Consider the following 18504-nt stretch of genomic DNA (forward strand, 5'->3'; position numbering starts at 1 on the left):
TTGTTAAAGCTGATGACTCCTGGAAGGGTGGTTGTTCCCCAAGGACCACTCTTTGCTTTGGCAAAGTGAGCAGCATCACTTGTGATGGAAATAGCTGTGAGTGCTTGTATTGTGAAAGCCTGGATCTCGGGCCTGCTGGAGGGCTTTCTGTGCCCATACAAGCTTGGTCCTACTCTCCCCTTAAAGACACATCCCTGTCTTCATGACATGTGCAGATAATGTGGTTTAAACCCTAGTCAGAGAGCTTGTTCACTCACTCCCAGTGAGTGGTGCCGGGCTAAGAGCAATAGAGGCCCCCCCCCCCCCCCCACCGGGCTCTCCCCTTCAGCGCTCTTCTGAGGGATGGGGAGGAGGATCGAATGAGTGCAACTCCCACGGGTTGAGACAAGAACAGTCCAGCAACCAATGTACAACACAAATCACCCCCACTACTACCAACGACAACTATGATACGAGAAAATAACAAGGGAAGAGAATACAACACCACTGGCCAAGAAACGAGTCCCACCCGGAAGCCCGTGTCCTTCCGGGTAACTCCCAGTTACCCCCCACCCCAGGCATGACGTGCTGTGGTATGGAATACCTCCTTGGCTAGCCTGGGTCAGGCGCCCTGTCTCTGCTTCCTCACAGCTTCCCCTCCTCCCTGGTAGAGCATGAGCCTCACAAAGTCCTTGGTCAGGGTAAACATCACTTAGCAACAACCGAAAACATCGGTATTAACAGCACTGTTCCCAGGCTGGAAGTCAAACACAGCACTACACCAGCTAACACAAAGGAGAAACATGACTGCTACTGCTGAATCCAGGACGTTATCCACCCCTTACTCCATACCATTCACGTCATGCTCAAATCCCACATATATATACACATCCATATACACACAGAGCAAGAGAAAGGGATCATTTTCTTAGTGCATGGACCAATCCCTATAATGCTGCAGAGTCCATTCGGTCCATGATGTCAGGTTCCATCTCTTGTAACAATCTTTCAGGGCAGGAAAGGCTGTGTGCAGTATTGGATCATTGCCTGCTGATGCTGGTCGTTCCTTTACTGTGGAACTCATACGGTTCTATCAAAGTTTATTCTCTGTTGGGATGATGGTTGGAGGGAAGTCAGGGCTAGTCGCTGGTGACCTGGAGATATCTAGTTGATGGGCTATAAAAGTATTACACAGCAGGCAACAGCATACAATTGAGTTCACTGGCTGTTTTCCCCTAAAATCAAATCTCCTTGAGGTATACATCGGACTTCCCCATCTTCCCGCATTACCCATCAAGTATATCCAGGTCCCTGAGCAAAAGCAATCCCACGAGTGGGTTTGCCTTTACCTGAAGCAGGAATAACCCAGACTGTCTTCCCCAGCAAATTCTTCATATGCACCACGGGAACTTTGTCCCCCTCTACAATATGTAAAAGTTCTGACTGGGCTGGGCCAGCCCTGTTGGCAGATCCTCTGGTGTTGGCCAACCAGGTGGCCTTTGGTAAATGTGTATCCCAATGCTTGAAAGTTCCCCCACCCATTGCTCTCAGTGTAGTTTTTAACAGCCCATTGTACCGTTCGATTTTCCCAAAAGCTGGTGCATGGTAGGGGATGTGATATACCCACTCAATGCCATGCTCTTTGGCCCAAATATCTACAAGGTTATTCTGGAAATGAGTCCCATTGTCTGACTCAATTCTCTCTGGGGTGCCGTGTCGCCACAAAATCTGTTTCTCAAGGCCCAGGATAGTGTTCCGGGCAGTGGCATGGGGCACAGTGTATGTTTCCAGCCACCCGGTGGTTGCTTCCACCATGGTAAGCACATGGCGCTTGCCTTGGCAGGTTGTCGGCAGTGTGATATAGTCAATCTGCCAGGCCTCCCCATATTTATACTTCAACCATCGTCCTCCATACCAAAGAGGCTTTAACTGCTTGGCTTGTTTAATTGCAGCACGTGTTTCACACTCATGAATAACCTGGGCAATAGTGTCCATTGTTAAGTCCACCCCTCGATCACGGGCCCATCTATATGTTGCATCTCTGCCCTGATGGCCTGAAGTGTCATGGGCCCACCGGGCCAAAAATAATTCACCTTTATGTTGCCAATCTAAGTCCATCTGAGCCACTTCAATCTTAGCCGCTTTATCCACTTGTTGGTTGTTCTGGTGTTCCTCAGTGGCCCGACTCTTGGGTACATGGGCATCTACATGACGTACCTTCACCACCAGGATCTGCACCCGGGCAGCAATATCTTTCCACAGTGCAGCAGCCCAGATGGGTTTACCTCTGTGTTGCCAGTTGCTCTGCTTCCATTGCTTCAACCACCCCCACAGGGCATTTGCCACCATCCATGAGTCAGTATAGAGATAAAGTACTGGCCACTTTTCTCGTTCAGCAATGTCCAGGGCCAGCTGGATGGCTTTCACCTCGGCAAACTGACTCGATTCACCCTCTCCATCAGCAGTTTCTGCAACTTGTCGTCCAGGACTCCATACAGCTGCCTTCCATCTCCGATGCTTGCCCACAATACGGCAAGAGCCATCAGTAAACAAGGCATACTGCTTTTCACTTTCTGACAGTTTATTATATGGTGGGGCCTCTTCAGCGCGCATCACCTCCTCCTCTGGTGACATTCCGAAATCTTTGCCCTCTGGCCAGTCCATGATGACTTCTAGAATGCCTGGACGACTGGGATTTCCTATTCGAGTTCCTTGTGTAATTAGTGCAGCCCATTTACTCCATGTAGCATCAGTTGCATGATGTGTAGAGGAGACCCTGCCTTTGAACATCCAGCCCAGCACGGGCAGCCGGGGTGCCAGGAGGAGCTGTGCTTCAGTGCCAATCACTTCCGAAGCAGCTCGAACCCCTTCATAGGCTGCCAGTATCTCTTTCTCAGTTGGGGTATAGCTGGCCTCAGATCCTTTGTATCCCCGACTCCAAAAGCCGAGGGGTCGACCTTGAGTCTCCCCTGGAGCTTTCTGCCAGAGGCTCCAGGTAGGACCGTTCTCCCCAGCTGCAGTGTACAGCACATTTTTTACATCTGGCCCGGTCCGGACTGGTCCAAGGGCTACTGCATGAACTATCTCGCGTTTAATTTGCTCAAAGGCTTGTTGTTGCTCAGGGCCCCATTTAAAATCATTCTTCTTCCGGGTCACATGATAGAGAGGGCTTACAATCGAACTGTAATTTGGGATGTGCATTCTCCAGAACCCCACAGCACCCAAGAAAGCTTGCGTTTCTTTCTTATTAGTTGGTGGAGACATTGCTGTTATCTTGTTGATCACATCTGTGGGGATCTGTCTACGTCCATCTTGCCATTTTATTCCCAAAAATTGAATCTCCTGTGCAGGTCCCTTGACCTTACTTCGTTTTATGGCAAAACCGGCTTTCAGCAGGATTTGGATTATTTTCCTCCCTTTCTCAAAGACTTCTTCCGCTGTATCGCCCCACACAATAATGTCATCAATGTATTGCAGGTGTTCTGGAGCTTGCCCCTGTTCCAGTGCAGTCTGGATCAGTCCGTGGCAAATGGTAGGGCTGTGTTTCCACCCCTGGGGCAGTCGGTTCCAAGTGAACAGGACACCCCTCCAAGTAAAAGCAAACTGTGGCCTGCACTCTGCTGCCAAAGGAATGGAGAAAAATGCGTTGGCAATATCAATCGTGGCATACCACTTGGCTGCCTTTGACTCTAGTTCATACTGAAGTTCTAGCATGTCCAGTACGGCAGCACTCAATGGTGGTGTGACTTCATTCAGGCCACGATAGTCTACTGTTAGTCTCTATTCTCCATTAGACTTTCGCACTGGCCATATGGGGCTATTGAAGGGTGAGCGGGTCCTGCTGATCACCCCCTGACTCTCCAGTCTACGGATCAGCTGATGGATGGGAATCAGGGAGTCTCGGTTGGTGCGATATTGCCGCCGGTGCACTGTTGTGGTCGCAATTGGCACTTGTTGTTCTTCAACTTTCAGCAACCCCACAGCAGAGGGATCTTCTGAGAGAGCAGGCAAGGTGGACAGCTGCTCAATTTCCTCAGTCTCCAAAGCAGCAATACCAAAAGCCCACCGGCACCCTTTTGGGTCTTTGAAGTACCCTCTCTTGAGGTAGTCTATGCCGAGGATGCATGGAGCCTCTGGACCAGTCACAATAGGGTGTTTTTGCCACTCCCTCCCAGTCAGGCTGATTTCAGCCTCCAGAGCAGTCAACTCTTGGGATCCACCTGTTACTCCAGAAATATAGATGGGTTCCACCCCTTGACAGCTTGATGGCATCAGGGTACACTGTGCACCGGTATCTACTAGAGCCTTATACTTGTGTGGGACTGATGTGCCAGGCCATCTGATCCACACAGTCCAGTAAATCCGATTGTCCCCTACCTCCACCTGGCTGGAGGCAGGGCCCCTCTAATGGTCGTCACAGCATTGGACACCTAAGTCGTGTTGAAAGGGATTATTCTTCGTTATCACAGGAGCTGGAGTAAAATCAGCTCTTCCACTCCATCTGGGAAACTGCTCACCAGAGACTGAAGCCGTAGCTCTCATGGGACGATCAGTCTTGGCCCTTGCTCCCCTCTTCAGTTCACTCACCCGTTCCTCCAAAGCTGAAGTAGGTTTTCCATCCCACTTTGTCATGTCTTCTCCGTGATCCAGCAGGTAAAACCATAGGGTACCCCGTGGCGTATGCCTTCTGTATCTCCTCTCTTGAATAATAGGACGTCTTTTGTTAATAGCTGAGACGTGTGTTGGTACACGTGAGGAGCTGGGTAAATCAGATACATCGTCCCTCAATTTGTCGAGGTCCTGGGACAGTTTTTTCACAGCTGAGATGATGGAAGGAGTGAGATTGTCTTCGAACTCTCAGAGTTTATGAACCATTTCATCCACTGTTAGTGGTACTATGTCATTCCAGGTCACTGTTGCCAATGAATGGGCATATGATGACGGTGCATTCCGTGTAAGTTTTCGCCACATGGGTCGTGTACATTCAACTTCATCTGGATCTATAGGTGTATCCCCGTTATTCGGCTTGATGTGATAGATCATCTCTACGATGGCCGATTCCCTCAGAGACTGGATGCCTTTGTCTATAGTAGTCCACTTGGCCGAACGACTCGTAACATCGTCCTTGTACGGAAACCTTTCTTTCACAGCTGCCAAGAGCCTCCTCCAAAGGCTGAGGGACTTTTTCTCTCTTGCAATTGCTTTGTCAATTCCCCCTTCTCTAGCAAGTGATCCCAGCTGCTTGGCTTCTGTACCTTCTAGTTCGTGACCATCGGCCCCATTGTCCCAGCATCGGAGTAACCAGGTGATGATGTGCTCCCCTGGTTGACGGGTAAAATCTTTTTGCATATTCCGCAGCTCGGTTGAGGTCCGAGGTCGAGAAGTTACCTCTTCTTCTTCTTCTTCGTCATGTGATGATGACTCCTGATCAGATTCTGGACCGGGTGGTGAATTCATTGGTTCTTCATCTCGCTTCACCCTTTTTGCCTCCTTTTTGCTTGTTCTCTTGCGTACAGGGGCAACTGATATTGGTACGAATTGGTCCTCTGGTTTGGCTGCAGTGATTATCACTGTGGTTTGAGTAGCGACTGTACTTGTTGCTGGGGGTGGTGTAGCTACCGTGCTTGGAGCTGGGGTAACCGCGCTGTCTGTTGCAGTTGAAGTTTGAGCAGCTGCTGTACTTGCCACTGGGGTAGCTGCGCAGTTCATTGCAGCCAAAGTTTGAGTAGATACTGTCGCTTTGCCCTCAAATCCGACGATATTCTTTTCCTTTTGAAGGTGCTGGATAGTGTTGAACAAGGCCCTGTAAGCATAGGCCAAGCCCCAACACGTTGCCGTGATTTGTCCATCTCTGGTATGGCCAGAATGACCACACACCTCATTTAAGTGTTTTACTAATTCTTCTGGATTTTGCAGTTGTTCGGTAGTGAAATTCTAAAATACTGGAGGGGCCCACTGACCTAGATACTTGCCCATACTATCCCACACACCCTGCCACTCATGGCTGTCCAGCCTCTGGGAAAATCTCTCGGTCCTCCTACATCGTCGTTTGACCTCAGACAAGACCCAAACCTGAATCTGCTTAACTCTTGAAATCAGTAGTGGGCAAAACACACTCTGTATGCGTGTTAGCATGGTGATTCCCATCACCATCAGCAAACAAGTCTCAACAGCATTAAAAGGCCATTCAAAAAATTCAAAACTCTCAAATGTAAATGGTCTGGGGGGACGACTAGGAGGGTAAAAGGATGTCTCCTTCACAGGTTGAGCACCTGAGAAGGAGAAAAAAGATGTGTAATTGCTAAGCACCTCCATCATATACCTCCCAAAGTATAAAGGTGGTGACCACACTGGTAACATAAACCAGATCAGTTTCATGATCAATGATTCTATAGTATTACAAGTCATTACCATAAAGTACAATGGGATAAAAACCTTAGCCCAAGCCCCACACTTGAAAAACACTAATACAGCCAATACCGGATGGACGTAAGATATGGTATACTGAAACTGTGAGATCAAGAGGAAAAACCTTGAGAGCCAATAAATCAGCATTGTGACGAGTGACTATCAATCCAGTCAGATCTGTTCTTATCTCAACCCCTCGTGCCCCACGTTGGGCGCCAAAAAGAACTGTCGTGGTTTAAACCCAGTCAGGTAACTCGTTCGCTCACTTCCAGTGAGTGGTGCCGAGCTGACAACAATCGAGGTCCGTGTCCGTCTCCCCCCCCCCCCTCCCGCACCGGGGCTCTCCCCTTCCCCGCTCCCGGAGGAACAGGGAGGAGGATCGAGAGAGTGCAACTCCTACGGGTTGAGACAAGAACAGTCCAGCAACAAATCACCACCGCTACTATCAGCTAAAAAAATGATAAGGGAAAATAACAAGGGAAGAGAATACGATACCACCGGCCAAGAAAACGAGTTCCACCCGGAAGCCCTGTCCTTCCGGGTAACTCCCAGTTACCCCCCACCCCGGGCATGACGTGCTGTGGTATGGAATACCTCCCCGGCTAGCCCGGGTCAGGCGCCCCGTCTCTGCTTCCTCACAGCCTCCCCTCCTCCCTGGCAGAGCATGAGCCTCACAGAGTCCTTGGTCAGGGTAAACATCACTTAGCAACAACCGACAACATCGGCTTCACCAACGCTGTTCTCAAAACTAGAAGTCAAAACACAGCACTGCACTAGTTAACACAAAGGAAAAAACATGACTGCTACTGCTGAACCCAGGACAGATGGAAAACCTACTTCAGCTTTGGAGGAACGGGTGAGTGAACTGAAGAGGGGAGCAAGGGCCAAGACTGATCGTCCCATGAGAGCTACGGCTTCAGTCTCTGGTGAGCAGTTTCCCAGATGGAGTGGAAGAGCTGATTTTACTCCAGCTCCTGTGATAACGAAGAATAATCCCTTTCAACACGACTTAAGTGTCCAATGCTGTGACGACCATTAGAGGGGCCCTGCCTCCAGCCAGGTGGAGGTAGGGGACAATCGGATTTATTGGACTGTGTGGATCAGATGGCCTGGCACATCAGTCCCACACAAGTATAAGGCTCTAGTAGATACCGGTGCACAGTGTACCCTGATGCCATCAAGCTGTCAAGGGGTGGAACCCATCTATATTTCTAGAGTAACAGGAGGATCCCAAGAGTTGACTGTGCTGGAGGCTGAAATCAGCCTGACTGGGAGGGAGTGGCAAAAGCACCCTATTGTGACTGGTCCAGAGGCTCCATGCATCCTCGGCATAGACTACCTCAAGAGAGGGTACTTCAAAGACCCAAAAGGGTGCCGGTGGGCTTTTGGTATTGCTGCTTTGGAGACTGAGGAAATTGAGCAGCTGTCCACCTTGCCTGCTCTCTCAGAAGATCCCTCTGCTGTGGGGTTGCTGAAAGTTGAAGAACAACAAGTGCCAATTGCGACCACAACAGTGCACCGGCGGCAATATCGCACCAACCGAGACTCCCTGATTCCCATCCATCAGCTGATCCGTAGACTGGAGAGTCAGGGGGTGATCAGCAGGACCCGCTCACCCTTCAATAGCCCCATATGGCCAGTGCGAAAGTCTAATGGAGAATAGAGACTAACAGTAGACTATCGTGGCCTGAATGAAGTCACACCACCATTGAGTGCTGCCGTACTGGACATGCTAGAACTTCAGTATGAACTAGAGTCAAAGGCAGCCAAGTGGTATGCCACGATTGATATTGCCAACGCATTTTTCTCCATTCCTTTGGCAGCAGAGTGCAGGCCACAGTTTGCTTTTACTTGGAGGGGTGTCCTGTTCACTTGGAACCGACTGCCCCAGGGGTGGAAACACAGCCCTACCATTTGCCACGGACTGATCCAGACTGCTCTGGAACAGGGGCAAGCTCCAGAACACCTGCAATACATTGATGACATTATTGTGTGGGGCGATACAGCGGAAGAAGTCTTTGAGAAAGGGAGGAAAATAATCCAAATCCTGCTGAAAGCCGGTTTTGCCATAAAACGGAGTAAGGTCAAGGGACCTGCACAGGAGATTCAGTTTTTGGGAATAAAATGGCAAGATGGACGTAGACAGATCCCCACAGATGTGATCAACAAGATAACAGCAATGTCTCCACCAACTAATAAGAAAGAAACGCAAGCTTTCTTGGGTGCAGTGGGGTTCTGGAGAATGCACATCCCAAATTACAGTTCAATTGTAAGCCCTCTCTATCATGTGACCCGGAAGAAGAATGATTTTAAATGGGGCCCTGAGCAGCAACAAGCCTTTGAGCAAATTAAACGCGAGATAGTTCATGCAGTGGCCCTTGGACCAGTCCGAACCGGACCAGATGTAAAAAATGTGCTGTACACTGCAGCTGGGGAGAACGGTCCTACCTGGAGCCTCTGGCAGAAAGCTCCAGGGGAGACTCGAGGTCGACCCCTCGGCTTTTGGAGTCGGGGATACAAAGGATCTGAGGCCAGCTATACCCCAACTGAGAAAGAGATACTGGCAGCCTATGAAGGGGTTCGAGCTGCTTCGGAAGTGATTGGCACTGAAGCACAGCTCCTTCTGGCACCCCGGTTGCCCGTGCTGGGCTGGATGTTCAAAGGCAGGGTCTCCTCTACACATCATGCAACTGATGCTACATGGAGTAAATGGGCTGCACTAATTACACAAGGAACTCGAATAGGAAATCTCAGTCGTCCAGGCATTCTAGAAGTCATCATGGACTGGCCAGAGGGCAAAGATTTTGGAATGTCACCAGAGGAGGAGGTGGTGCATGCTGAAGAGGCCCCACCATATAATAAACTGTCAGAAAGTGAAAAGCAGTATGCCTTGTTTACTGATGGCTCTTGCCGTATTGTGGGAAAGCATCGGAGATGGAAGGCAGCTGTATGGAGTCCTGGACGACAAGTTGCAGAAACTGCTGAAGGAGAGGGTGAATCGAGTCAGTTTGCCGAGGTGAAAGCCATCCAGCTGGCCCTGGACATTGCTGAACGAGAAAAGTGGCCAGTACTTTATCTCTATACTGACTCATGGATGGTGGCAAATGCCCTGTGGGGGTGGTTGAAGCAATGGAAGCAGAGCAACTGGCAACGCAGAGGTAAACCCATCTGGGCTGCTGCACTGTGGAAAAATATTGCTGCCCGGGTGCAGAACCTGGTGGTGAAGGTACGTCATGTAGATGCCCATGTACCCAAGAGTCGGACCACTGAGGAGCACCAGAACAACCAACAAGTGGATGAAGTGGCTCAGATGGACTTAGATTGGCAACATAAAGGTGAATTATTTTTGGCCCGATGGGCCCATGACACTTCAGGCCATCAGGGCAGAGATGCAACATATGGATGGGCCCGTGACCGAGGGGTGGACTTAACAATGGACACTATTGCCCAGGTTATTCATGAGTGTGAAACGTGTGCTGCAATTAAACAAGCCAAGCGGTTAAAGCCTCTTTGGTATGGAGGACGATGGTAGAAGTATAAATATGGGGAGGCCTGGCAGATTGACTATATCACACTGCCACCAACCCGCCAAGGCAAGCACCATGTGCTTACCTTGGTGGAAGCAACCACCGGGTGGCTGGAAACATACGCTGTGCCCCATGCCACTGCCCGGAACACTATCCTGGGCCTTGAGAAACAGATTTTGTGGCGACACGGCACCCCAGAGAGAATTGAGTCAGACAATGGGACTCATTTCCGGAATAACCTTATAGATATTTGGGCCAAAGAGCATGGCATTGAGTGGGTATATCACATCCCCTACCATGCACCAGCCTCTGGGAAAATCGAACGGTACAATGGGCTGTTAAAAACTACACTGAGAGCGATGGGTGGGGGAACTTTCAAGCATTGGGATACACATTTACCAAAGGCCACCTGGTTGGTCAACACCAGAGGATCTGCCAACAGGGCTGGCCCAGCCCAGTCAGAACTTTTACATATTGTAGAGGGGGACAAAGTTCCCGTGGTGCATATGAAGAATTTGCTGGGTTAGACAGTCTGGGTTATTCCTGCTTCAGGTAAAGGCAAACCCACTCGTGGGATTGCTTTTGCTCAGGGACCTGGAAATACTTGATGGGTAATGCGGGAAGATGGGGAAGTCCGATGTATACCTCAAGGGGATTTGATTTTAGGGGAAAAGAGCCAGTGAACTCAATTGTATGCTGTTGCCTGCTGTGTAATACTTTTATAGCCCATCAACTAGATATCTCCAGGTCACCAGCGACTAGCCCTGACTTCCCTCCAACCATCATCCCAACAGAGAATAAACTTTGATAGAACCGGATGAGTTCCACAGTAAAGGAACGACCAGCATCAGCAGGCAATGATCCAATACTGCACACAGCCTTTCCTGCCCTGAAAGATTGTTACAAGAGATGGAACCTGACATCATGGATCAAATGGACTCGGCAGCATTATAGGGATTGGTCCATGCACTAAGAAAATGATCCCTTTCTCTTGCTCTGTGTGTATATGGATGTGTATATATATGTGGGATTTGAGCATGACGTGAATGGTATGGAGTAAGGGGTGGATAACGTCCTGGATTCAGCAGTAGCAGTCATGTTTCTCCTTTGTGTTAGCTGGTGTAGTGCTGTGTTTGACTTCCAGCCTGGGAACAGTGCTGTTAATACCGATGTTTTCGGTTGTTGCTAAGTGATGTTTACCCTGACCAAGGACTTTGTGAGGCTCATGCTCTACCAGGGAGGAGGGGAAGCTGTGAGGAAGCAGAGACAGGGCGCCTGACCCAGGCTAGCCAAGGAGGTATTCCATACCACAGCACGTCATGCCTGGGGTGGGGGGTAACTGGGAGTTACCCAGAAGGACACGGGCTTCCGGGTGGAACTCGTTTCTTGGCCAGTGGTGTTGTATTCTCTTCCCTTGTTATTTTCTCGTATCATAGTTGTCGTTGGTAGTAGTGGGGGTGATTTGTGTTGTACATTGGTTGCTGGACTGTTCTTGTCTCAACCCGTGGGAGTTGCACTCATTCGATCCTCCTCCCCATCCCTCAGAAGAGCGCTGAAGGGGAGAGCCCGGGGGGGGGGGGGGGCCTCTATTGCTCTTAGCCCGGCACCACTCACTGGGAGTGAGTGAACAAGCTCTCTGACTAGGGTTTAAACCACATTATCTGCACATGTCATGAAGACAGGGATGTGTCTTTAAGGGGAGAGTAGGACCAAGCTTGTATGGGCACAGAAAGCCCTCCAGCAGGCCCGAGATCCAGGCTTTCACAATACAAGCACTCACAGCTATTTCCATCACAAGTGATGCTGCTCACTTTGCCAAAGCAAGAAGTGGTCCTTGGGGAACAACCACCCTTCCAGGAGTCATCAGCTTTAACAAGACCTTCTGGGGTTTACCAAGGAAGTTTCCTCATCACCACGAAAGCTTCTCAGAACACTTGGATGCGACTTCCCTCACTCTTCATAACAAGCCATCAGAGATTAATTAGCTGGGGATAACAAGAAAGAAACTTTCTTCTTTGTTAACGACAAAGTTCACTTCTACAGCTGCCTTGCTTGACAGAGATGGCTCATGTCCAAAGCCAGTGAGCTGGAGCGTCAGTGTGTTGGCATGTTTGTGTATTAAGGACAATTTCATGGGCCTCCATCATAGAATTCCAGAGAAGTTGGCTTTGTAAGGGACCTAAAAGCTCCTCCAGCTCCAAACTCTGCCATGAACAGGGACACCTTCAACTGGAGCAGCTTGCTCCAAGCCCCGGTGTCCAACCTGGCCTTGAACACTGCCAGGGATGGGGCAGCCACAGCTTCTCTGGGCACCCTGTGCCAGCGCCTCAGCACCCTCACAGGGAAGAGCTTCTGCCTAAGAGCTCAGCTCAGTCTCCCCTCTGACAGGTTAAAGCCATTCCCCTTGGCCTGTTCCTGCAGCCACCTGTCCTAAGCCCCTCTCCATGTTTCCTGAAACCCCTTTAGGCACAGGTTTATGGGGAAAAGTTCCTTTCTTATGGCTCTAAAGAGAGTAAAACAACACTAGTATCTTCTAGGCAATAATTTCCTATCCATCTATGCAGAATAGAAACCCTCGTCAGGAAGTTAATATCTGCTATTAGCAACCTTTATAAAAGCAAACACACAGCCAGGACACTGCTGACATCCATTTTGCTTTCCTATTCTGTTCAGGAAGTGATTTATGCATGCTGAGCTTTGAGGCTCTACTGCATTAGACATTATTGACCAACAGAAATGATTGAGGACAGGTTGGATGGTGATTGCAGCAACCTGCTCTACTGGAAGTTGTTTCTGCCTGTGGCAGGGAGCTGGAACTGGGTGAGCTTTAAGCTCCCTTCCAACCCAAACCATTCCATGGTTGTATGAAAAGCTGCTTTCACCTCCTCACTTTTGAGTGGTGTTTCTGAAGGACCCCAACACATCAGCACAGTGAGCTGATGTTTCCCATTAGACTTAAACTGACTCTTCAGGTGATGGCCTCTGTCTGCTCTGAACACAGTCCACATTGTAGCTGTGTCTGCCCATCACCCATCACTGCAAGTGGAGAGAACCATCCACTTTTTCCAGAAGAAATCCCTGATATGGATGTTTAAAATAGATCCAAGCTGAATCAAAGCCCCCAGATGCATCCTTGTCTCCATAAGGGGAACCTTCTGTGCCTAATTCAGATGTGAAAGCCTACAGTTAGATAAGATGACTCCTTGGACCAATGTGACTCAACCCCCAAACCCTGGAATGAGAAATCATGAGTAAGCTGCAGCTGGGATGGAAAATAACCTTTGCCTGCATGGAGAGACATAAGGAGAAGAAGAAATGATAGGGTAGCTCCGGACAACACCGAGAGTCTTTGAGCCATGAAATAGGTTGGACATGTCTGGATACAACATATGGCCAGAAGCATGGAGCATCTGTGTCATCAGCACCAGATGGCATCCAAGGAAAAGACAATACTGCTCAGACAGTGCCTTGAAAGGCTGTTCCTGGACCAAGTTGCGTGACTACTTATCACAGGGAATGAAGTTACACTCTGCTTCTAGGTCAGCATGGTGGCAGCTTTCCACGGTGCAGGCCAATCCAGAAGAGCAAAATGACCAGCTACATCCTACAGAGGAAATAAGTACATTGCCTATGAGGAAATAAGGAGATGGGCACATGAAGCTGAGAGCTGGTCTTCATAAGGTTCCCCACCACCATGCTGATGGAAATGAGTAAAAGAGTCCCAAAGAGCAGCTTCTACACGTTGGGAAAGCCCAAGAGGACAAACGTGGTCACACTCAAGTGCTTTCCTCCAGCCACTCTCTTGGCAGCAGGAGACGAAGAAACACGGGAAGAGGTTGAATCGCTTCTCCCAGCTCACAGGAACACACAGGGCATGAGGTTAATGCAGGATTTGGGGTTTCCTTTAGGACTGCACCCAATTCCTGGGAGAGAAAACCATGATGGTTGAAGGTCCTAAATAATATACTGACAATAATACCTTGATAAAATAATAGGCAATAGTTCCTATATGGAAAAACATAATCTTAGAGCTTAAATCCTAAAGCTGTGGCTGGCCTGTTATGGAAAGAATTGGTCCTGCAAAAGATAAGCATCTTCTCATGAGCATCCAAATTCTTTTTAACAAGGAGGCTTGTTTGGGATGATTTCTTTGCTGTCTGTGGGAGTTGTTCTTATTTAAGGACAAGTAAATACAATAATATCATGCCTTAATCTGCCACAAGAATTAGTGTTGCATTAAATAGATAAGAAATCAAATTGGAGTTATTTTCTGACTCTGTAGTGATGTTTGAGTCAATTAAAGTGAGACCAGAATCCCTGAATGCAATTCCATGTACTTGTAGCTTCAAGGGAAAAACCACCCCCTTCTCGTCTGAATTATTCTTGCATATATTTCTTCCTCTGTGCTTACTTCTATTTAAAGAACATGTATGTATGTATAGATGTACACGAGATGACTGCTGTTCATGTTAACCTGAAATATGCAGGCCTTAAAAAGATGAGATGACCTTCAAACAAGCATATTGCCTGTTGAGAAATGAGCATTCCTCCTCCTTCCCCTACCACGTCCTTCTTTCCATCAGCCCCTTTTCAAGCAAGAGGACCATTTCTTCAGCACAATTCATCTTCTCCCTCCACCCTTCCCAAAGCAGCTTTTATTTCCCCATTCCCCAGCCTGTGCTCAGAGGTTCATTGCACAGTCCCTTGACTCACCACCAATGCTCTTCTCAGGGTTCTGGTGGGTGCCTTTGCTGCAAGGACACATGGATGGCTCATTTCAACTCAGTGGACACCACAAGAGCCTTGTCCCTCTCTGATAAGGTGCTCCCCAGCCTGTCTTAGTGCTTACAGCAAGTCCTCCTCATAGGCAGGACTCGGCATTTTCTCTTTTTGAAGTCTGTCTGATTCCACCTGCCCATTCTGGACCTAAAACTGGCCCACAGCTTCTCTGGGCACCCTGTGGCAATGCCTCAGCACCCTCCCAGGGAAGAGCTTCTGCCTAAGAGCTCATCTCAAGCCACCAACATCTCTTTCCAAGCCATCAATACTGGTAAAGGCAGACACAGAGATGAACTCACCAGTACTTGAGGAAAATCTCCTTGTTTCTTCCACCAGGACCTCAGAAGGGTTCCTCCAAGTAACAACAGTGTCTAAAAGAAGCCATTCTAATATCTCCCAATTCTTTTTCAAAAAGAAAATAAAGATAACATGGCCAACAGTTTTAAAGGGAGTAAAACCAAAGTGAATTTCACCTTTTCATTTCTACATAGAATCATGGAATCGTTAGGGTTGGAAAGGACCTTAAGATCATCTAGTTCCAACCCCCCTGCCGTGGGCAGGGACACCTAACACTAAATCGTATCACCCAATGCCTTGTCTAACCTGGCCTTGAACACTGCCAGGGATGGAGCATTCACAACCTCCCTGGGCAACCCATTCCAGTGCCTCACCACCCTCACAGGAAAGAATTTCCTCCTTATATCTAACCTAAACTTCCCCTGTTTAAGTTTTAACCCATTACCCCTTGTAATGAAGGGAATTAACTCAGTTTCCAGCTACCCTGGAGAGAAAAGCTTGGTACTCCGTGTTCCTGGTTCTTCTTGTACATCTAGATACCAGACACTGGAGAGGAACCACATCCTCAGTGTGGAATCCACACATTCAAAACCCAAGCCTTGAAATCCTTTCCAATGAAAACGGAAAAAACATGTTCCCCTTGTTTCATGACATTTTTACCTCACCAGCTAAGGGAGCCATACCAGACATCTCCAAAGAGGACAGCAGTCACCCGCTTTTAGACATGACTTACATTACAAGCCAAACATGAAAGTCTCTCCTTATCTGTTTATGAGCCAAGGTCCCATTACAGCTAAGGAGACTCAGGCCAATGCAATCAGCAGAGCTCATTCAGATCTCTTCAGCTGGAGCAATGGAGGTGTCTGCCTTGCAGTGAGAGGCATGAACCCCACCAAATCTCCCTCAGCAATAAAGGGAGCTGATGGACCCAGTAAACACATAGAGGTGACATGGTGCATTCCAATGTAAGGAGATAAGTGCTTCCCTAAGGACATAGGAAATGATTCCTAAATCCAATCACTAAGTACCCAAAAAGGGGAGGTAGCTCCTACCCAGCATTTGCTCAGCTGACTTTAAACCAGATTTAACCACAATGAAAGCAGCTCCAGCTGAGAGTGGGGAGCTAAAGGCATTAGCAGATCATCAGGAATGCCAGAAGCCAGGCACCTCATTGCCTGCTCATCATGACCCAGCAGGAAGATGCATTGCAATGCTGGCTGCTGCTTCTGCTTCCTAGAACCTCACCTGGTGTTTGCTCTGCTCTCCTGGTCAGATGATAACCCCATTGAAGGCAGTGGCAGCCCTTAGACACAGCAAACCACTGGTTTCCTTAAACACACACAACAAGGAGCAAAAAGCTTTGGGGTTTGATATCAGCAGCTCCAATGTGAAGCCACAATGAGCAGAGTGATAGGGTTGTAGCCACAGACTTGTGTTTTTAAGACACTAAGAGCTCATGTTCCTATTTAAACACTTGGTGATGGTGAAGGAGAGAGAAGCTGAACATAAAGTCATTGAATATTGTTGTAGAAGGTACCAGAGAGACCTTGTTGTGGCCTTTCAATAACCTAAGAGGGGCTATGAGAAATCTGGAGAGGGGCTTTGAACAAGGGCCTTTAGGGAGAGGCCAAGGGGAATGGCTTTAACCTGCCTGAGGAGAGACTGAGATGAGCTCTTAGGCAGAAGCTCTTCCCTGTGAGGGTGCTGAGGCGCTGGCACAGGGTGCCCAGAGAAGCTGTGGCTGCCCCATCCCTGGCAGTGTTCAAGGCCAGGTTGGACCCAGGGCTTGGAGCAAGCTGCTCCAGTGGAAGGGGTCCCTGCCCGTGGCAGGGGTTGGAGCTGGAGGAGCTTTAAGGTCCCTTCAAACCCAAACCATTCCATGCTTCTATGATTTCAGGGACAGAGAAAGGATTGATGCAAGAATTAATGGTGTCCCATTCTTTTTGACTTGATGCCTCCTGCAAGTTCTCCATGTGCTTTATCTTGCAGATAAGGGTAAATCTGAGATTTCCTATTGTGAATTTGCAGCATGGGAAATTCCAGTTAGAAACAGAGGGAGTTAGAAAACCCCACTGTAAGAGCAGTCAAACCCTGAAATAGGGGCCAGGGAGGGTGTGAAACCTCTGCCCCTGCTTGTCCCCAAGGCTCAGGAGGAATACAACCATTGGCTGGGTTAAATAATAACCAGGGAATTATCAGGAAGCTTTGGGAACAAAGCAGGATTCAGCTGATTGACCCTGGGTGCCTGTTAGTTGTGTGTTGTTAAGAAGTGAGAAAACCACTTAGATCCTGACTTAACTGAATCCAGCCATGGAGCTTCTCCCTCCAGCCTAGGTTATTATGCGTGTCTAGGATAGCCCTAAGGCTCAGCCATGGCTCCAGGTTTCACCATGGTCCCAGCAGTGGCTGCAGCTCTATGGGCTGAGGTAATGCACACAGTGATGTATTTTGGGGTGTTTTATGTATACTGTGTTTGCCCATCACCATTCAGCTCTCTCTGAAGGAAAGCAACAGGAGAGACATCAGGGCAGGCAATGCCATCGCTCCAGGCTGCCAAGGGCTGCCATGTATCAGGTCTAAAGGCTGCTGAACAGCACCACAGCTCCTGTGCTCTGTTGTGATCAGGCTGCCATGGAGATCATGGCTTCTATTGCTGCCAACAGGGGAATGGAAAGCAAAGGTGTGGAGCAGTGGATGGGGATCCCTTGATAGTTTCTGCCCTTTGGTGGGGATTCACTATCACGTCTTAAAACTCTTACAAAGTGCCTTCATTCATAACAGAGGTCACACAAGTACCATATTTCACTTAAATTCTTTGCTGTCTAAAATGAAATGAGGTGTATGGTGCTGGAAATCATTTTGTCCATCAAAAGCTAAAAATACTGCCTGCATGGCATCGCACTTATTTGCTATCATCTCTGTTTTTCTTGCTAAAGGTGTTTTTGTCCTTTTCTTAAGGTCCTTAATGATTTAACAGCACCGTTATGAAATGAAGTTTCATCCAGTGAAATGTTAGAATTCACAGTTTATTCTCATTTGCCAAGCAAAAGGGAGAGCAAAAAGGAAAAGAGCTTTAAGTTCATCAAGTTCAACCGTTCCCCAGCACTGCCAAGGCCACCACTAACCCATGGCACTGAGGGCCTTGTCTATAGGGTTTGTGAGCACTTGCAGGGCCGGTGCCTGCAGCCCTGCCCTAGGCAGCCTGTTCCAATGCCTGAGCACCCTCTGGGGCAGGAATTGTTCCTCAGCTCCATCTAAACCTGCCCTGGTGCAGCTTGAGGCCGTTTCCTCTTGTCCCATCCCTTGTTCCCTGGGAGCAGAGCCTAGCCCCCTCCTGGCTCCATCCGCCTTTCGGGCAGGTGTAGGCAGCGATCAGGTCCCCCCTTTTCCTGAGATGAAGAGAAGTGCATGCTTGTAGTTGTCTACCTGTGTCTTCATTAGGTGAAATAAAGTACAAATTAACTAATTATGTGAAATTAACTACTAAATAGAATTATCAAAGTTTAGAGAGTGA

Source organism: Pezoporus flaviventris, unplaced genomic scaffold (assembly GCF_033815535.1).
Source record: "Pezoporus flaviventris isolate CSIRO_AGI_PZ_B2104156 unplaced genomic scaffold, CSIRO_AGI_Pfla_v1 ptg000116l, whole genome shotgun sequence".
NCBI lineage: Eukaryota > Metazoa > Chordata > Aves > Psittaciformes > Psittacidae > Pezoporus > Pezoporus flaviventris.